The sequence below is a fragment of the Aulostomus chinensis genome, chromosome 20 (assembly GCF_037954235.1).
Source record: "Aulostomus chinensis isolate RoL2024-O1b breed Wild chromosome 20, RoL_Achi_v1.0, whole genome shotgun sequence".
In the NCBI taxonomy this organism is placed as follows: Eukaryota; Metazoa; Chordata; class Actinopteri; order Syngnathiformes; family Aulostomidae; genus Aulostomus; species Aulostomus chinensis.
This window is the reverse complement of record NC_141339.1, coordinates 20,836,321-20,853,105: the sequence shown is the minus strand read 5'-3', so window position 1 is coordinate 20,853,105 and position 16,785 is coordinate 20,836,321. Positions and strand designations below refer to the sequence as shown.

General features: G+C 45.0%; 1 protein-coding gene across 2 annotated transcripts in view; it reads right to left on the bottom strand.

The window, feature by feature from the left end:
* trib2 (tribbles pseudokinase 2) overlaps positions 1-16,785 on the bottom strand; it is a 59,442-nt gene that overhangs the window by 40,533 nt on the left and 2,124 nt on the right. The window contains exons 2-3 of one of the 2 annotated variants that reach the window (XM_086190482.1): positions 16,473-16,624; positions 6,926-7,091 (exon numbers count right to left, since the gene is read on the bottom strand). The gene's annotated coding sequence lies outside the window, so the exon portion shown is untranslated. The remainder of the gene's footprint in view (positions 1-6,925; positions 7,092-16,472; positions 16,625-16,785) is intronic. The other variant, XM_086190483.1, reaches the window with a different exon arrangement.

Below are 16,785 nucleotides of genomic sequence, written 5' to 3'. Positions count from 1 at the left end.
TGATTCAGACTTTCGTACTTCTTAACATCAGGAACCATCACTGTAGCCATTGTGGTACCAGGACGTCAGTGTGCAACTCAAAAAGAGTCACCAACACACCATACGAGGAGGTGCTGGTTGATTCGTGTATTTTCTACGAGCCTGTTGTGCTTCAGCAGGATGAAGAAGAGAAACAAAGTCACCGTCTCTCCGGGCCTCTAGAGCAGAATGCTATCACGTACGACGAAAGTGCGAGTTGGTGGTGTGTTTCGAACGCAGTACAATCTGCAGCCTTGGGGTGAGCCCTTTACCCCCCTCCATGTTAACCTCCTGTTGTGTACCCCCTCTACCTCCACAGATGGCGCTAGCACCGGCAGTGGCAAGGCTAGCCCATTAACATTGATGCTAGCTCTGTCAGACACAGTGCTGAAAGCCCTGCAGCAGATGGTTTGGATCAGGGGTGGACAACCATGTGCCATGGAGGGCCGTGTGTATGCAGGTTTTCCTTCCAACCCAACACTTTAACAGGTGATTCCACTGATTAACACACCTTCAGCCACAGAAGAGTGTTAATCAGTGAGATCACCTGTTAAAGTGCTTGGTTGGAAGGAAAACCTGCATACACACGGCCCTCCATGGCACATGGTTGTCCACCCCTGGTTTGGATAGTTGGCCTCCTATGGGCGCGGGCTGAGGTGACTTGCTCCATATTTCAAGCAAGGAAGGCAACGTATAGGGTGTTAAAGGGGTTTTTATTCTGACCCCGGAGAAACTGGACATACTCACATCTTCAGAAGACCCCACCACACAAACACACACACACACATACACTCACACAGCCCTCATCTGATTCTGACTGGCCAGTGCCTTTTACATGTCAAGTGAGACCCCTCGAATGTTGCTGCCGGTACTCCTGGGGGAACACACACCCCAGTTAGACTTAAATATTCATTCATAGAGGAACCTTTAATTGATGCACTTTTTACTCACAAACCTGACTGTTGCTACCTTTACACACCTGCTCGCCTTAATTTTGATCATGAATGCATGCCGGTGTCAGGAGCAAAAATGAATTCTCGTTCCCACTGACAATGTAGCTGCTGGTAAATTAATGACTTTGGCTACTTTGACAAAACAGCAATATCATTCTTCCTAAATGAAAGCACTTTTCTCTCTTCCTGATGTCAGCAAAGCAAATAAGTTCATTCAGTGCGGCGATAAGTAAAGCTGACATTCACATAAACACAGGGAGAATAACAGTTGGAGAGCGGAACTGTATTTAACAGCCTTTGGAATGAATGAATAAAGGAATGCCCCAGCAGCTGCATTTAGTGATACTGCGGGATAACTTTCCACTCCATTCATCAGCAAAGAAAGAGGAAGGGGAGTGAACGAAGGGGAAAAGAAGGAAAAGATAATGTGAGAATAAAACAGAGATACCGATGTGATGAATGAAATAGGCAAGTGGAAAAAAAGGGAATTAAAAGACAAACGGAGCAAAAACAACAAGCGCTGCTGCATGAAACGGAGGGAGGGAGGGAGGGAGGGGTCTGAAGGAGGAGAACAAAAGAGGGAGAACATGTTTGGAGAGAGACAGAGCGTCAAGTTTAGTCTTTAAAAGAGATGCAGCACCTGAATAATTTGCCAGTGTGAGATCTCAACTAACCAAAGCCAATTTGTGGAGCTCAAGGTGACCCTTGGGAGAGCAAATCAGTGTGTTTATGTGTGTGTGTGTGTGTGTGTGTGTGTGTGTGTGTGTGTGTGTGTGTGTGTGTGAGCAACGCAAAGAGACAAAGTGTTGCCTTCCCTTTTTTGATAAATCATCATCATGTTGTGAACAAACAAGTTCTGCTTGCCCCTATCAAAAAAAAACCCCAAAAACACACAGACACACACACACGGGTATCCTGACACACACGCACATACACACACACATGCACACGCACAGACTCCTGCATCCTCATCACCAAGGAAGATTAATGATCTTGCTTTGGTCTTTTCCAGATAACAGCCTCATCATCTGCTAAGTATCCCGCCTGGCTGATCAATCATCTTAATGTAAAGAGATAGACTCTGACTGCTTTAACCACCGCTGCATTCGTCAGACGATCACTCATTATGGGCTGCGTGCTGCAGCCGATGTCACGCATATGCGCTCGCCGTAACACAACTGGCATCTTTTGTTGACCTCAAATTATTGTGAATGATTGCTAGTCAAAGCATGAAGTTGTTGCCATTAGTCTTGTTGCCTTGGTTTCTGTTATGAGCACTTTAGGAAGAGGTATTTACATCCGTTACTTACGTAAAAGTACTAAAAACCACAATGTAAACATAGTCTATGAAAGTCTTTCACTTTTGATGTTACTTAAATGGAAATGGGTTGTTGTTTTTTTCACATTAGGGTTCTGCAGGGATGATGTATTTTAGAAGCTAACGCTGCCACAGGTACCTTCAACAAAAGCTAGTGGGATTTTTTTACATTGGATCTGGAATCATTGCAAGCTGAATGACAGACAGAGGTTTGTGAGACGTACCTGCTGGTTATCTTAACAAATAAGAGTTACTTTGGTGATTTCTGACGCTTAAACGCATGCGGTAGAGGTACAGCGCTAACGTTGCGCTTCAACATCAGCACAGCTAGCTTCACACTTTTGTTTTGATGGTGTTTAATGTGCCCGACAACTTCTGTAGGCTATTTTGAAGACTCATAAAATACTTTGCACATCACGAGTCTGGTATTTAGTGATATATTTTAAGCTGTAGAACCATCCATCCATCCACTTATCCTGTTAAGGTTCTCGGGGGGGTGGAGCCTGTCCCAGCAGCCTTCAGGTGAGAGGCGGGGTTCACACTGGACAGGTCACCAGTTCATTGCAGGGCCAGCACATCGAGACAGACAACCATTGGCTGTCTCAACCACGCCTACGGTCAATTTAGAGTCTGGATTAACCTGGTCCCTCTTGATGTCTTTGGACTGTGGGAGGAAGCCGGAGTACCGGAGAGAACCCATGCAGGGACAGGGAGAACATGGAGACTCAACACAGAAAGATCCCGTGCTGCAGCCAGGGCTCGAACCCAGAACCTTGTTGCTGTGATGCGACGGTGCTGACCACTGCACCACCGTCACCCATGCCGCAGAACAAATCTTTAAAATGCGTCAAGCTTGTGTTAACCACAGACCTTACTCATTTCAGCCGTTAAATCAAAAACCCCTTGACTTTGAGACTAGGGGACTGGATGATTAGGTAACGATGCTGTACCCAGGTTTTAGGACTCATTCTTGACCCACTATTCTCTAGCGAGTACTTTTTGTTTCAACCAGCCTTGATTGGTGATTCTATACATTCTACACGTCCCAGTGCCCATTAAAATTACTATGTGTTTGTAATGTCCCTTCATCTTGGAGCGTTTGACCTTTTGAAATCAATTCACACACTTCATAAATGCAGCCGTGGTTCGTTTAAATCCAGGTCTGGTCTTGTTAAGACTGAAACCGCCGCCCAGAGGGGTTACTAATACGGATGCAGAGTGGCAAGGCTTCCCTGGAGGGACTCTGAATCCTTTGCTACATTCCATCACTGATCGTGGGAATATTTTCTAAGTTTATTTAGGACTTGCATCTTCATTTAGGGAGCAGTTGCACGAAAATTGCAAAACCAGACGATGAAAATAAATCGTTCAACAAGGTTATTCTGTCAAAAAAAAAAAAAAAAAAATCGAAGCTATTTTTCCCCAGACACAAAAACTCTCTTGAATAATAAAAATGATGCTGATTTGGAGCCACTAGAATATCAATACGGTCCTCTTGGTCTCTCATATCTTTAATTTAGTCTTCTGCGGCAGACGTTTGCGTTATATGTCCCTTGAAGGCATCGGACATATCAGACAAGAAAATAATGAGATTACTTCGATCACATATGCACATAATTGCAGATACTTGCATCTCGCTTGAATTATGACATTAATATTGTTTCAGGAGACTAATAAGAGCTCGCGTGTGGGGGGTGACAAGGAATGCAGAGCGCTCTCCTGTGTGTTGGATTAATGGAGTCAACAATTCCTTGTGGCATTTCTCTGATTATGCATATACTGAGACTCCCCTCCCTCAACAGGATGGTAAAAATAAACATCTCAAAGCAAGTTGTCTACCCATAGGACACACATGCACGCTAACAAACACACTCATGACATATGGTCGCAAATGCGCTCTTGTACGTATGTACACCTGCAAGCACAAACAGCACAATGCGCACTCACACACTTTTTTTTTTTTTTTTGCAGTGTGAAGCAACAACCTGCCAATCTTCCTCGGGGTCTCCATCCAGATGACTCATCCCTTATCAAACGGTGCCCTGGAGGAAAACCAACACACTCTCATTCACACATCTCCTGATGCTGCCACTAATATAAACACTCTCAAAGATAGCGGCACAATGAAGGGTATGCACGCACACACACACTCACACACAATGGGCTCCTCTTTTTCTGTATGCTTGTCAGGGATTTCTTAATGAATGTAACACACTGTTGGGAGGGGAAGCCCCTGGCACATAAATGTGACTGTATGTGTGTGTGTGTGTGTGTGTGCGCGTGTGTGTATACGTGTGCATTAAGGGAAGGAGCGATCACATGCTTCATGTGATGAGTCATACACCGGCTGGTTTGCCAGGGAGCTGCTGGCTGGTTGGAAGCAGTTCGGCAGGAAACTCATCAGCTATGCACCACTGAGCTTTAGACTCCACTGAGACTCACACAAGACTCTCTGACTTTCTTGTTAACTGATGTTTGATTTGCAGTTGGCTGCAAAATAGCTGCCTTTACATGTTACACGCTGTTCTGTTATGGGCGCAGCCCCCCACATTTTGCAATCAGTGACTTTAACTGCCAGTTTCACACCTCATTTGTTCATTTAATGCGCAGGAAGACGGATACAGATGGTTTTGGAGGAGAGCACTTGCAGCATGGCAAAAGTCCCTGGCCCTCTACTGTAGGTCAAGGTCACGGAACCTTTTATATATTTCTTCTTCTTTTTATTCTCCTTTTTTTTATTCGCAGTTTTATTGGAAGATCTTTGGAAGTCAGGAATTTAAAAAAAAAAACCAAAAAAACCCAGAACACTTCAGTTATCAATATTTACTTCAGTTCTAAATAAGGCACTGTAATGAAAATATGAATGTATGATCTAGATGTGAAGAAGTTTCATGAAGGTGTTCCACAGCAATGACATCCATGTGAGGTGACAGTGACCTTGACTGTTGACCACCATGATTTTGTTGACTTTATCCTTTTGTACCAAAACAACAACAACACGGACGATCGAAAAAACGTGACGCTTCTGAAATTTGCAGAATATGATTATTTTATATTCATTTATAAGATATAAAGTATAAGATTTAATAACATGAAGTAAAAAGGGGTGTGTCCTATAGTTCCAGCCTAGCGCTGTTAGTTGGTACTAATTTGGACTCCCGAGGTCGCTGGATATGAAAGCTCTTGAAAAAAAAAAAAAAGGGAAAAGAATGAATCGTATATTCATTGTGAGCACTGCGTGGAAAAAAACAGTCTCCTACCTTTTATGTGCTACTGGGTCACAATTTTCTGTGAATCTGCAAAGGATGCTGTTGCTTTTGGACCAATAACAGCTAAAGCTAGGAAGGAAAAAAAATATCTCGAAATAGCAGAGAAGAAAGAAAGGCAGCTTGAAAATCACAGCTAACTTGTTTACCCTTTACCAAACAACCATGAAGCGAAGCCAGAAGGCAGAGAGAGGTCTAACTTCTGACAGCAACCCAGCTTTCATGGGAGTGCTTGTGAGACTAGAGACAATTTACTTTAGAATTTAAAGAAATGCATGCATGAGTGTACATCTATTGTGACTGAAAATGCTGCACCGGCACGAACCATTACATGCTTTCAGTGAAAGCACATGATCCATAAGTGAGGAGGAGGAGGAGTAACTGAGCGAAGAGGCTGCGGTTGAGGGATTGTAATGATTAAAGACGTTCCTTCTTAAACAGAATCCACATCAAATGTCTTGAACATGTTTTTACCCTACGTCTATAGATCCATATGTGGAATGCAGTAAAGCCATATGCAGTTGAAGAGGGTTGGTATATGTGTATGTGTGCTTGTATAGCTATCCTTGTGAGGACCGTCCATTTGAGACCATGAGGACATTTGAGTCATTTCTCGCCTGTTGATTCACCAACAAAGGTTAGCTTAAGTGCTAAGACTTCAAAAGTTAGAACACGCTTTGGGTTTTTCGGTCCGTAGCTCACCGTGTGTTTCCTCTGGAAAATCCTGAGACCTTCTGTGTGTTTGCGAATCTCCTCCCCCCGATCATATGCTGTCTGGTATTTGCCCTGAAAAAACTGACCTTTTGCCAAAGAGTTCAGCGAGACTACACGTCGGCTACATGCCGGCTTTTGCTATGTCTTCGTAGTGGATATTCTTCACATTTTGGTGTCGAAAAGAACAGACAAAATTAGCCTCTTCCCTGCTGGCCTTTCCATAGCCTTGCGGGGGCCACACATCGGACGTTACACGAAGGTACAACGGAATGCACAAAGTCAATGGGTGTCCTCATAAAGGTGGCGGTGCAAAAGTGTGTGTCGGCCCAAGGAAAAAAAAAAAAAAAGATTGAAGAGATAAGCGGCCAGATCAGGCTGGCAGGAAAGATAAATGGCTAAGAGACAAGCGTGTGTTCGTAAATGCATGTGTATGACTGTGTGTGTGTGTGTGTGTGTGTATTAGGGATGCATGTGATGGTGCCAGAAGAGAGGCTTTGATGAAGCAGCTGTAGGCAATGGGGGGAGAACGATGAGACAGTAGGTCACTCATTACTTTGTTCTACCTTGCACCGTAGTGTGTGTGTGTGTGTGTGTGTGTGTGTGTGTGTGTGTTGCACTGGCCTGGACTCCCTATTCTCAACCCCAATGAAAATCACCTGGTGTAGCTTTGGCAAACACGTGGCTCCCTCGCGAACTCTCAGCAGATTCTCTCCTCCGTACAAAGTTTGGCTTTCTCCTCCCCGTCATTCATTTCTTCCCTGCCTGGTGTGGAAGATGCGGTTCTGGCTTTCCATAAGGCCCTAGATTTTGACATCTGGTGGCCTAGATAAGCAGGAAACACACTGAGCACATCAGCCGATCTGTGGGACTAAAGGGCGATTAAAGCACATAATCTACCTGATACATAATGAGGGGAAAACAGCCCAGATCGCAAAGACAGTGTGACACATTGACATCCACTCGGCAATCGGCGCTGCACACATTTGTCACGTGTAGTGTATCAAGGTAAGTCTTCTTTTGCTGTCTCGTGTAAAACTTGTGCTTTTTTCTTTTTTTGTTGACGGCCCCTTTTTGTTCCAGATGCAAAGAAGCGATGGGTATGACTCATTGCCTCGTGGTGTAGAATATCACTGATCTGATTGTCCCTGATGAAGAGCAAATGTGGAGAGACAGACAGAAGAGAGACCCCCACGGAAACAGTCTGCGACAATGATGCCTGGTTACCATGACAACCCGGCTCTGCTAGGATCACCGGGAACACAACGTTTTTTTTTTCTCTAATGAGGCAAACTGGATCATTTTGTCCATCTACCTGTGTACCTAGTAGTTCCTCTTCTGTCTTTGTGCCTCTTAGCACTTGTGCACACAAGGAAACGCAGGAGGGAGGGAGGGAGGTTATGATGGCAGTTTATGTATTTACTTTGTGCAGTGCTGAGAAAGAAAATTGCTTCTTGGGGCTCTGATGTGAGGCTTGCTAGACAAATGTGAAAAAGATTGCCCCCTCTAACCTACTGCTTTGCACTGCAGTAACAAAGTCAAGGTGACCCCGTACAACATGCCTGCAACTCCTCCACAAACACCATGATAGCTCCGTGTCCAGCTATGAAATGTCATCAAATCCATCAAGTATTGGCTCTAACTATGCTTTATTTACCCCAACATGGCGGGAGTTATCCCGCAATGAAGCAGACGACACATAAGATAAGTTCTCCCCTGATGAATCAAAACTGCAGCGTTTGAGTGTTGATTGTTAATCAGTGGAGCTCTCCAGAGTATCTGTGTCGCTAACACCGGGAACACACTGTGCTATACTGCCGGCACATACAGTGTACAGATGGCTTCTTCTTAAGAGAGGTCAAGGACCTTCCCTTATCTTACGTAACAAAGAACCACACTGAGTCATCTGCCATGCATTTGTGGTACTAATATTTGGGTTTACTCGCGTCATTTACTACCAACTGAGAAATCAAAGTTCACATTATTGGTTTAACGTGGTTGTGGTACACTCATAATTTGTTTACTTGGACTAAACATGTTTAAGGCAAAAATGTAACTAATGGTGTTCCTTGAAGAGTAGTTAGTAGATGGAAGGGAACGAGTTGAGATATAAGGGAGCAAGTCCTACTCTGGAATTTGGACTACAAGTATACATATCCATCCATCCATTTTCTGTACTGCTTATCCGTTAAGGGTCACGGGGGGCTGGATCCTATCCCAGCTGACAGTGGGCGAGAGGTGGGGTTCACCCTGGACGGGTCACCAGTCCATCGCAGGGCCCTCAGGAGCAATCAGAGGTTCAGTATCTTGCTCAAGGATACTTGGACATGGTCATTGGGGGGAAGTGAGGATGGAACCAGCAACCAACCAGATCTGACTGGCGCTTAGGGAAAGGGCTGAGTGGTGGTATGTGGTGTCAGAGTGCTCCATAGTAGATTATGTTTGTATTTTGGCATCAACTTATTCATAGCTTCGACAGGTTCCCCTTTTATTTCCTCAAAAACCCCAAAGACAGGAAAACTATTATTTCTGAAGCAGCGTTGCGTCATCTTGTGATGACGCCTCATAGTATTTCATTCTCCTTCACAATTTGTTTCATGCTCCTTTACAATATTTTTTGTTCCCTAGCAAAGCTGCTTGGGCTCCTCCCAGTGTTCAACAGTTCTTGAGCGTTGTCATACACTTGCTGATCAGGGTAACACCCGAGAAAGGAGAGGAAATCTGTCACTGTACATTTATACAGTTAGCTAAAGGCCGTGACCACAGCAGCTGCAGTGCCTGGCTGCTGCTGCTGCTGCTGCTGCTGCTGGGTGAGCTACGGTTGAAGCTGTGGCTGTGACAGTGGACATGGTTATTACTGGGGCTACAGCTATATTTATCATTGTTATGAGGGAGGAAGAAGCAATGGTATTACTTTTGAAAAGAGTAATGACTAATAAATAACATCTTTTGAATCAGAAGCCCAATGCCGGTGATCAAATTAAGGAATAGCTTCAGCTCCGCTAACGCAGCCCTGCCTCTTCAATGCACACTCGCAATCAATCAAAAAGAGGAGTCACCTGACCACTTCCAAGGCGCAGAGAAGAGAAATCAAACACACCTAGCTGTGAGGAGCCCCCCCTCCCTCAATCAATCAACCCACCCAAGAGGCGGTATGGCTGCCTTCCTCCCTGCATCTTTCCTTTTGTTTCCAACCATATTTGTGTGTCATCGTTTCAATTAATTCCACCATTTATACTCATATTTCATTCCAATGCTTCTCTGTTTATCTGATATTATTCTTTGCTCTCTCTGCAGACTTTACAGATGAAAACCCGATACTACGCTCTGTGTATGTGTCGAGTGTACTTTTGGCATAAATCACATACACACACGCAATCCAAACCTCAGAGCTCTGCACCGTATCCCTCCACTTTGGCTTATTCATTCACCACGGGTCTCTCATTAGTTTCTAAGCTGTCCAACATGATCTCTTACATTATATTTTGTCATGTGTATTGTATTATAAAAAAAAAAAAAACAACTCAGGTACTATTTTAGCACACTAAGTACCATGTTGGACGCAATCATGGTCGGTGAAAACGTTCAAAACCACGAGTATGGTCCTTTAAATGTGTGCTCAGTGCTACTGTCTTGCAGTCCAACTCCAGGACCTGCAGGTCTAATGGTGGGAGATGATCTCATCATCAAGCCTACGATGAAAACTGGATCATTCAATTACAGAGCAACACAATGAATCATTCTCCTCTTCTCTGACAATCTCCTCCACACTCCACTCATCTGACACCGCCAAACCACAGAAGATGGCCCTCTTATCTTCATAATATGGATAAACAGTGACAGTTGTATCAGACGGATGGCCATTTTGATGGCAGTAGATCAAATGAGGGCTCATTACAGAAAAAGTGACACATCAATGTCTCTAGCTGGGTTTACAGTTGGGGTATAAAGAGATTTCTGTCCTGCTGGGATGGCTGTGCCTCTGCAGCATTCCTAGCCAGCCAGGATGGAATGAAATTAGTGAGCTGTAGCTTCGGTCTCGTGACCTCACTCAGCTGACAGACAGAGACGCTATCTCCTAAAATGTCTATGTGAGAGACAGACAGGGAGAGAGGTATAATTTCTATCTGCCCTCTCCCTCTCTGCGATATTTTCACTCACACACTCACAAACTTGTCTTGTTCCTCCGTAAATGTGTCAGTCATGGGTCTCAACGCGAGAGCAGCCTGTCAGATCCTCCCCCTGAGCTGCCTTTCCTCCGTCCTCTCCATTTTTGGACATATTCAAAAGGATGTTGAGGGGAGAGTAGGTTTCACACACACAGAGAAAAGAAAATGGTGGCTCTTATAGGAAAGCTGTATTTCTTGGGATTATCAGGGTTTTGTGGTGATCCACTACAGCACAAAAGGGAAACGGTCAGAACTAAAGAACTTGCCTCGAGGCTCAGATACTGAAACTGCGATATAGATAGCGTTTTATTCCATCAGGCCCTTTTTTGAGGCAAGTAAGGGTGGCTGCAGAAATCAAATGAGACGAATTTAAAACAGGATGGTGTAAAGACTCACTGTATATCCTCAGACGGCTATATTACATGGGTCACACCAGATGGCTGTATGGTTGGGCTTCATTTCTCATAGGTGTTTTCATGTCTGTGGTCTCTTACACGTCTGGGAGACCGTCCAAAGAAAATGGACAAATGCAGTATAGAGAACGCAGACCTTTGGGAGGCAACCCCCTAGTTAATTTGACACTGTATATTTGACAGCCGTTTGTGTATATGAAAAACAATCTGTCTTGAGCCATTGTGTCAACAAGCTTGGACCAAGCAGCGGAGTGCAGCGTTTCTGGGGAGCTGTGTGTGGTTTATTTTACTGGGAGAGTCTTCCTTACTAAAGTGTTGAACCAAAACAGCCCTATGGTGGTCTTTGTCAATAGACCTGCAGGATATCTGAGGTGTGTACCTTGCTGGGTCGGGATATTAAAACATTCCTAAAAATTAGCCTTTCTTTGAAAAACAGGGCAATCGTGAGTGGTTCCGAAAATTATTATTTATGTTAAACCAACCAAGGCCAGTATTTGGCTCTCTGTGTCAGTGTCAGGCACATGCCGTTTTAATAAGTCAAAAATAAAAATTGACTGTATGTGGAGTGGATGTCATGTGTTTGGATTTTGTTGTTACAGCTTGGGGAACTTCCAATTTAACACCCAGAGACCCATGGAGATCACAATCCAGCCATAACAGAGTTCTTGCTGCAGACGTTACAGCTATAGCGTGGAACGTTAAAAAAAAAACAAAAAAAAAAACGCTGAATGAATTCTTCAGAGCGTTGCCAAACTCCCACGAAACAAATCATGTCACTGCCACTATTTGATCCGTTTGACGTGATGACATTTGCCACGTTACGAGAACTGTACAGTTTTTTAAAAATATGAACCCGCTTTCAAGTTTGAGTACAGAGAGCAAACGGGACGTAGTTGTCCGAGCTGAGGTCGACTTAGTTGGTACTGCTTCATCCATAGAATCGGTAAATAAATAGCGCAGAGCATCATAAGACACTGAAATGACTCGTTTCTGATTGGAATTTGTTTCTTTTGTTCTTTTAAAATACGGGATGTCTAAAAGTGCCACAAAACTGGACTTATCTATCCAACATTCCAGTAAGCAGAGGGCTAACTGGGAGTAGCCATCCCAGCTGCAGTCTACTCTTTACTATTTCAGCTGTAAAACAGGAGAAATTGTTCTGAATATCATGAGACATCTGCTCAGTTATGTGTTTCACTCATTTGTCAAGGGCTTGAGTGAAATGTCTGTTTATATGAAAATATGAGGTACTATAGCCGTGGAGTCGTAACTCGTAATGTGGGGTTTTTTTTCCATGTGAATATTTGACGTAAAGCAGGTTTGCCGTTAACAGCCCCGGCATGACCGTGACTGATACTCACACTTGAGGGACTCGCAGTCAGACCAGGGTTTTAATTGGGCAAGACTTTGTTTTCCTCCATTAACTTGTGGATATGAAAGAATAACTTCTTGCGCTGGCACACTTTCAGCCAGCATCGGCCGCTGTTATTACACAAGCGCTGGACCTCTGCCACGTTACCCAACTCAGAGAATAGGTAAACCCGGAGGAACGTGGCTGACCTGGCTGAGGTCCCGTCATCATTAGAGTGCACACACTGTGACTCCTCAGGAAGAGGGCTATTTTGCTTGCTGTCACTCTAGCGCCAGATGAAAGATGGACGTCTTCAGTGATTACACCCTCCCCGTAATGAACTATGTCCTTATTTTGCTTGTTGAGTGTGTTCGGATAGCCTGTTGACCTCGAGTGGGAAAGAGGCCGTGTTTGTGCAACAGCAAGGCACACAGACCCACCTATGCTGATCCCAGCATGTGTTCCTGTGGGGGAATGCTTACACTAGTCCAGTTACAGTGAGTGTTAGTGTGTGCCTCAGTGAACACAAGCGAGACAGAGAGAGTGCGAAAGGCATATCCAAGGGGATCAAACCTAAACCACAGGATATTTCTGACCTTGAGGGCGAGCGGATAAAGCATGGCAGGGGGGTGGGGCTGGAGAGAAGGAATAAAGAGATGGAGCGGGAAAGAGAGAAGCAGAGTCTTTGGAGGGCAGTTGGAAAGCCTCCAGAATCCTCCACTCAAACCAACCATAACATTCCAGATGAAGCCACAAAACCAGTATGAGGACTGACGAGAGTGCCCTCTGCCCACAATGGGTGTGTGCCTGTGGAGCGCACACATTTACTTTGCGTGTGTGTGTGTGTACATGTGTGCCCTATGTGATTAAAGGGTCCGAGCAGTGGGGGCCATGAGGCAGACGAGTGATGCAATCCGCAGAAGTAACACAGAGGACACGAGGGCGGCAGGAAGGAAGGGAGAGAAGAAGGAGGAATTGTTGCTTCTGGGGACCCAGCTCTCCAGGAATGTGCTGACGGTCAGGTCGTGCACAGTCGGTGAGAGTGTTGCATTCTGGGAAAGTCTGCGGAGGTGACACCACCTGTTATAGAGTGCTACAGATTGCACAAGAAAATCACACTTGAAAAAAAAGGGGAAAAAAAGGGATAGACTGTGAGTCATTAGCAATGATCATGAAATGTACAACAGTGTTTTTCTCTGTGCAAAGTAGACTTTCTCACTGCAGGCCCGAATCCGCCTTCACACAGCAGTGGTAGGGAGCTATTTTTGTGCGAGCTATACAATGTCCACAAGCACCCACACAGGCTTGGTGGGTAAGGTGATTGGTAAGCCTGGACAAATAGTCTATTTATGAACATCACAAGAGTGGGAGGCTGTCCTTGAGCTAGTTTGTCTGCCGTCTGAAGTGCTAAGTGCTGTATACAGTTACAATAGATAGAACATTCACAAGGACAAGTGAAGGTGGGGAGGGGGGGCGAGGGAGGGCGAGCAGGAGAGAGCACTGGGAATAGAGATGGTGAGTCACAGGCCATTTGGAAAGTAATTCCATCTCTGAATGCCGTATATCTTTTCATCAATGAAAGGAAAGTATTCTCCAAACCAGGCAGGCACAAGAAGAAAAAAAAAGTTTGGTGAAACGGAGCTTATTTGAACAGGAAAGGATGAATACCACTCAAGCACTTTATGTCAAAATTTGTCTGGTACATTACACTGCAGGCAAGAAAGTTTCAAACCAGAGACCACAGGCATGCTTGCAGCTCTGTGAGGCAGTAATAAGGCACAACCGTGCATCCGCCTGCTAACATGCTAACGAGGACAATAGTACAATACAACTGCCATCATAGTTTAGCACATTCCTGTGCAATCCTTTGCGTTCAATTACCGTACGGGAAAGGAAAGACATTAATTTCGCATGCAACCAAGCGAAGGTAGCTGGGAACCCAGATCCACGAGGTACCGAGCACGCTCACTGACCTCAGCAACAAAGAGCCAGGCTCATTGCCATGGCATATTCAGCTGTAGTGACAGTTCTCGATCACACTACCCCCCCTTTGGGAGCGCTTCACGCATGCATGGCTCCCTCACGAATGCCTCGTACATTAGCGCTTAACCCATCTCTGGAGCGTCTCACACAGGGTCGACCTAACGCCAGGGTCCTTCACACAGCTCACCCACGGGTCTTAAACCTGGGTGTGTCAGGCGAGCTGGCATCCCCAGCGCATACTTAACTGTAGTGACCGACCACAACTATTTGGTTATTTTGGCTGGCAGGTCAGTCACTAACCTCCAGGTTGCCAGTTCGATCCTCAGGTCCTCTTGTCCATGTAACAAAGACTCCTTGAGCCGGACATTGGACCCTGCTCCAAATGGGCCGGCCAGCGCCCTGAATGGCAGCTACGCCACATGTGAATGGGAGGAGGTGAGCGAGAGGCAAATTGTAAAGCACTTTGAGTACTGTTAAATAGAAAAGTGCTGTATAAATGGAGTCAATTTACTCAAGTCCAAGCTGTTGGTGGGGGGGAGGGGGGGTGTAACCACAAAAGTCATTGGAAGAAGCCTTTCGAGCTCAATCTGCATTAAATTTATTTTCCAGCCATTTAAAAGTTGAAATGTTTTAGTCTGGACAAATGTGGTGGAGTGACTGACAGAGGGAAAGTCCAACTTTTACGTGCCTGGAGCCACACGGCGGTTTTCACCCCGTCCATCCACCCTCATGGTAGCAGCATTGCACAAAAAGGCTGTTACCTGCTATCTTCATCACACCTCGTGATACATGAGGTGAGGTCGCGGTGATGCGGTTCTACAGGGGACACTTACCGGCCCTCCTGGCCCTCAAACCAAACACAGTGTCACTTCCTTTTCCTAACTGACGCCCAGAGTGACAGAAAAAAAACAGGACATAGACTCTGGTGTTTAGTGAACAGGATTTTCAGAACTGGAATCTAAATGGGAGACTTCTTAAAGTGTCTTGTCCACTTTTTTTTTTTTTTTTGACACCACAAACAAATAATTTATATAACCGCATTCAGCAGAGTCTCCTGACAGTTATGGACTTTAAATAATAAGCTGGAGCTCCAGAAACATCTCTCAGCTGGATCCTTGTTCAGTTGTGGTAACGCGTTAAGGCCTCGTCCTTGTGCAGAAAATATAATGTCTCGTCAGTTTTAGTCAAGACGAAACACATTTCTACATGATGGCTCTAAGAGTCATCTGCAATTGTGAGTTCTGCAGTTTTGTGAATTATTGGTTTTATATGTGCTGATCTTATTTTGAGGTTTTAGGAGTTCCAGCTTGATTCTGGGCAGGCTGCGAGTGGCGTGGCGTCCGGCCACCGAAAAGGCAAAAAGACGGGATCAAGGATGAAGTGTTCGGAAAGACTTCCAAAGACAGGTCTGGTCTGGTGTGTGTATCCTGGCGAAGCGGCCATGACCTTGACAGGACTGCGCAAACATGTACAATATTTGATCCCTGCCCAATTTCTCTCTTATGTAAACATGGGTGGAGACACGAGTCCATTTACCTAAACTAGAGTCTACTCTGCAGATTTACATGAAATCAATGAAGTTTATCTCAATGACAAAACATGCCATTGATAAAACAAAAGCTATTGATGCCTTTTGACAAACAAACCCGAGTCCAAAGTCCCAAAAAAAAAAAGGAGAATAAATTGATGAAATGTGTTTCCTGTTCATCAAGTTCACTGACTGCAGGGGAAGGGGAAATCACCGCAGAATACTGGGTTGGACTGGTTTCTGATGGGTCTGGCAACGGCCGTGTGGTTATATGGGCAAGTACAAAGAAAATGCTGTGGTTATTCTTGGACCACCAATGTCTACACTTCCTTATAATGTTCTAGTGTTTACCATCATTGGTTCAGTTCATCTGCAGGGATTACGAGTCATTCCTGTTAAGGAGCTGTAGAGAGGTCCTGCAAGGACACTGACCGACAGGCTTACCCTCGCTGCATGCAAATTGAAGAGTTTGCATGAGTCCAGCACACAAACCGAGCCCAGACACAACCATCACCACCACACTCCTGAATTTTACTGTGTTTGTTTTTAATTTTGGAACTGCGTGTGTGCCCCGAAGCCGTAAAATCTAACCGAACTTGGCTTTGAGCTTTGAATTTCTCACACACAGTGAACATTTTGTTATGTTGTTTGTGCACTGCCGAGCATCAGTACTGATATTTTCGGTTGTGCAGCTGAGTTTACCCGTAGCAGAGCAAAGACGACCTGATGTCTGCAGAATGTTTTGTTTGCTGAGCCCATCACCTTTCTGCAAGAATGTACTCCTCATCCTCCTCGCTGACAGCTTAATGATGTACGTCATTTTCAACTGGATGGCCTGATAATGCAGCTGGCAGTTGAGCGCACCAGGGGACGGGCAACATCCACGTTCTCTCTCCTCCCTCAGCCCTGCACCTCTGAACAGCACAAAAACAGAGCAGCGTAGGAGTGAGTCCTAAAACCGGGGAGTACGTTAGCGTTGTTGCACGTCTGGTTCCCACGTCTCACAGCCAGTGGGAGGTTTGAATGGGTTTTCCTTTAAACGCTAACCTGTGTGTGCTTAAGATATTTTAACCGC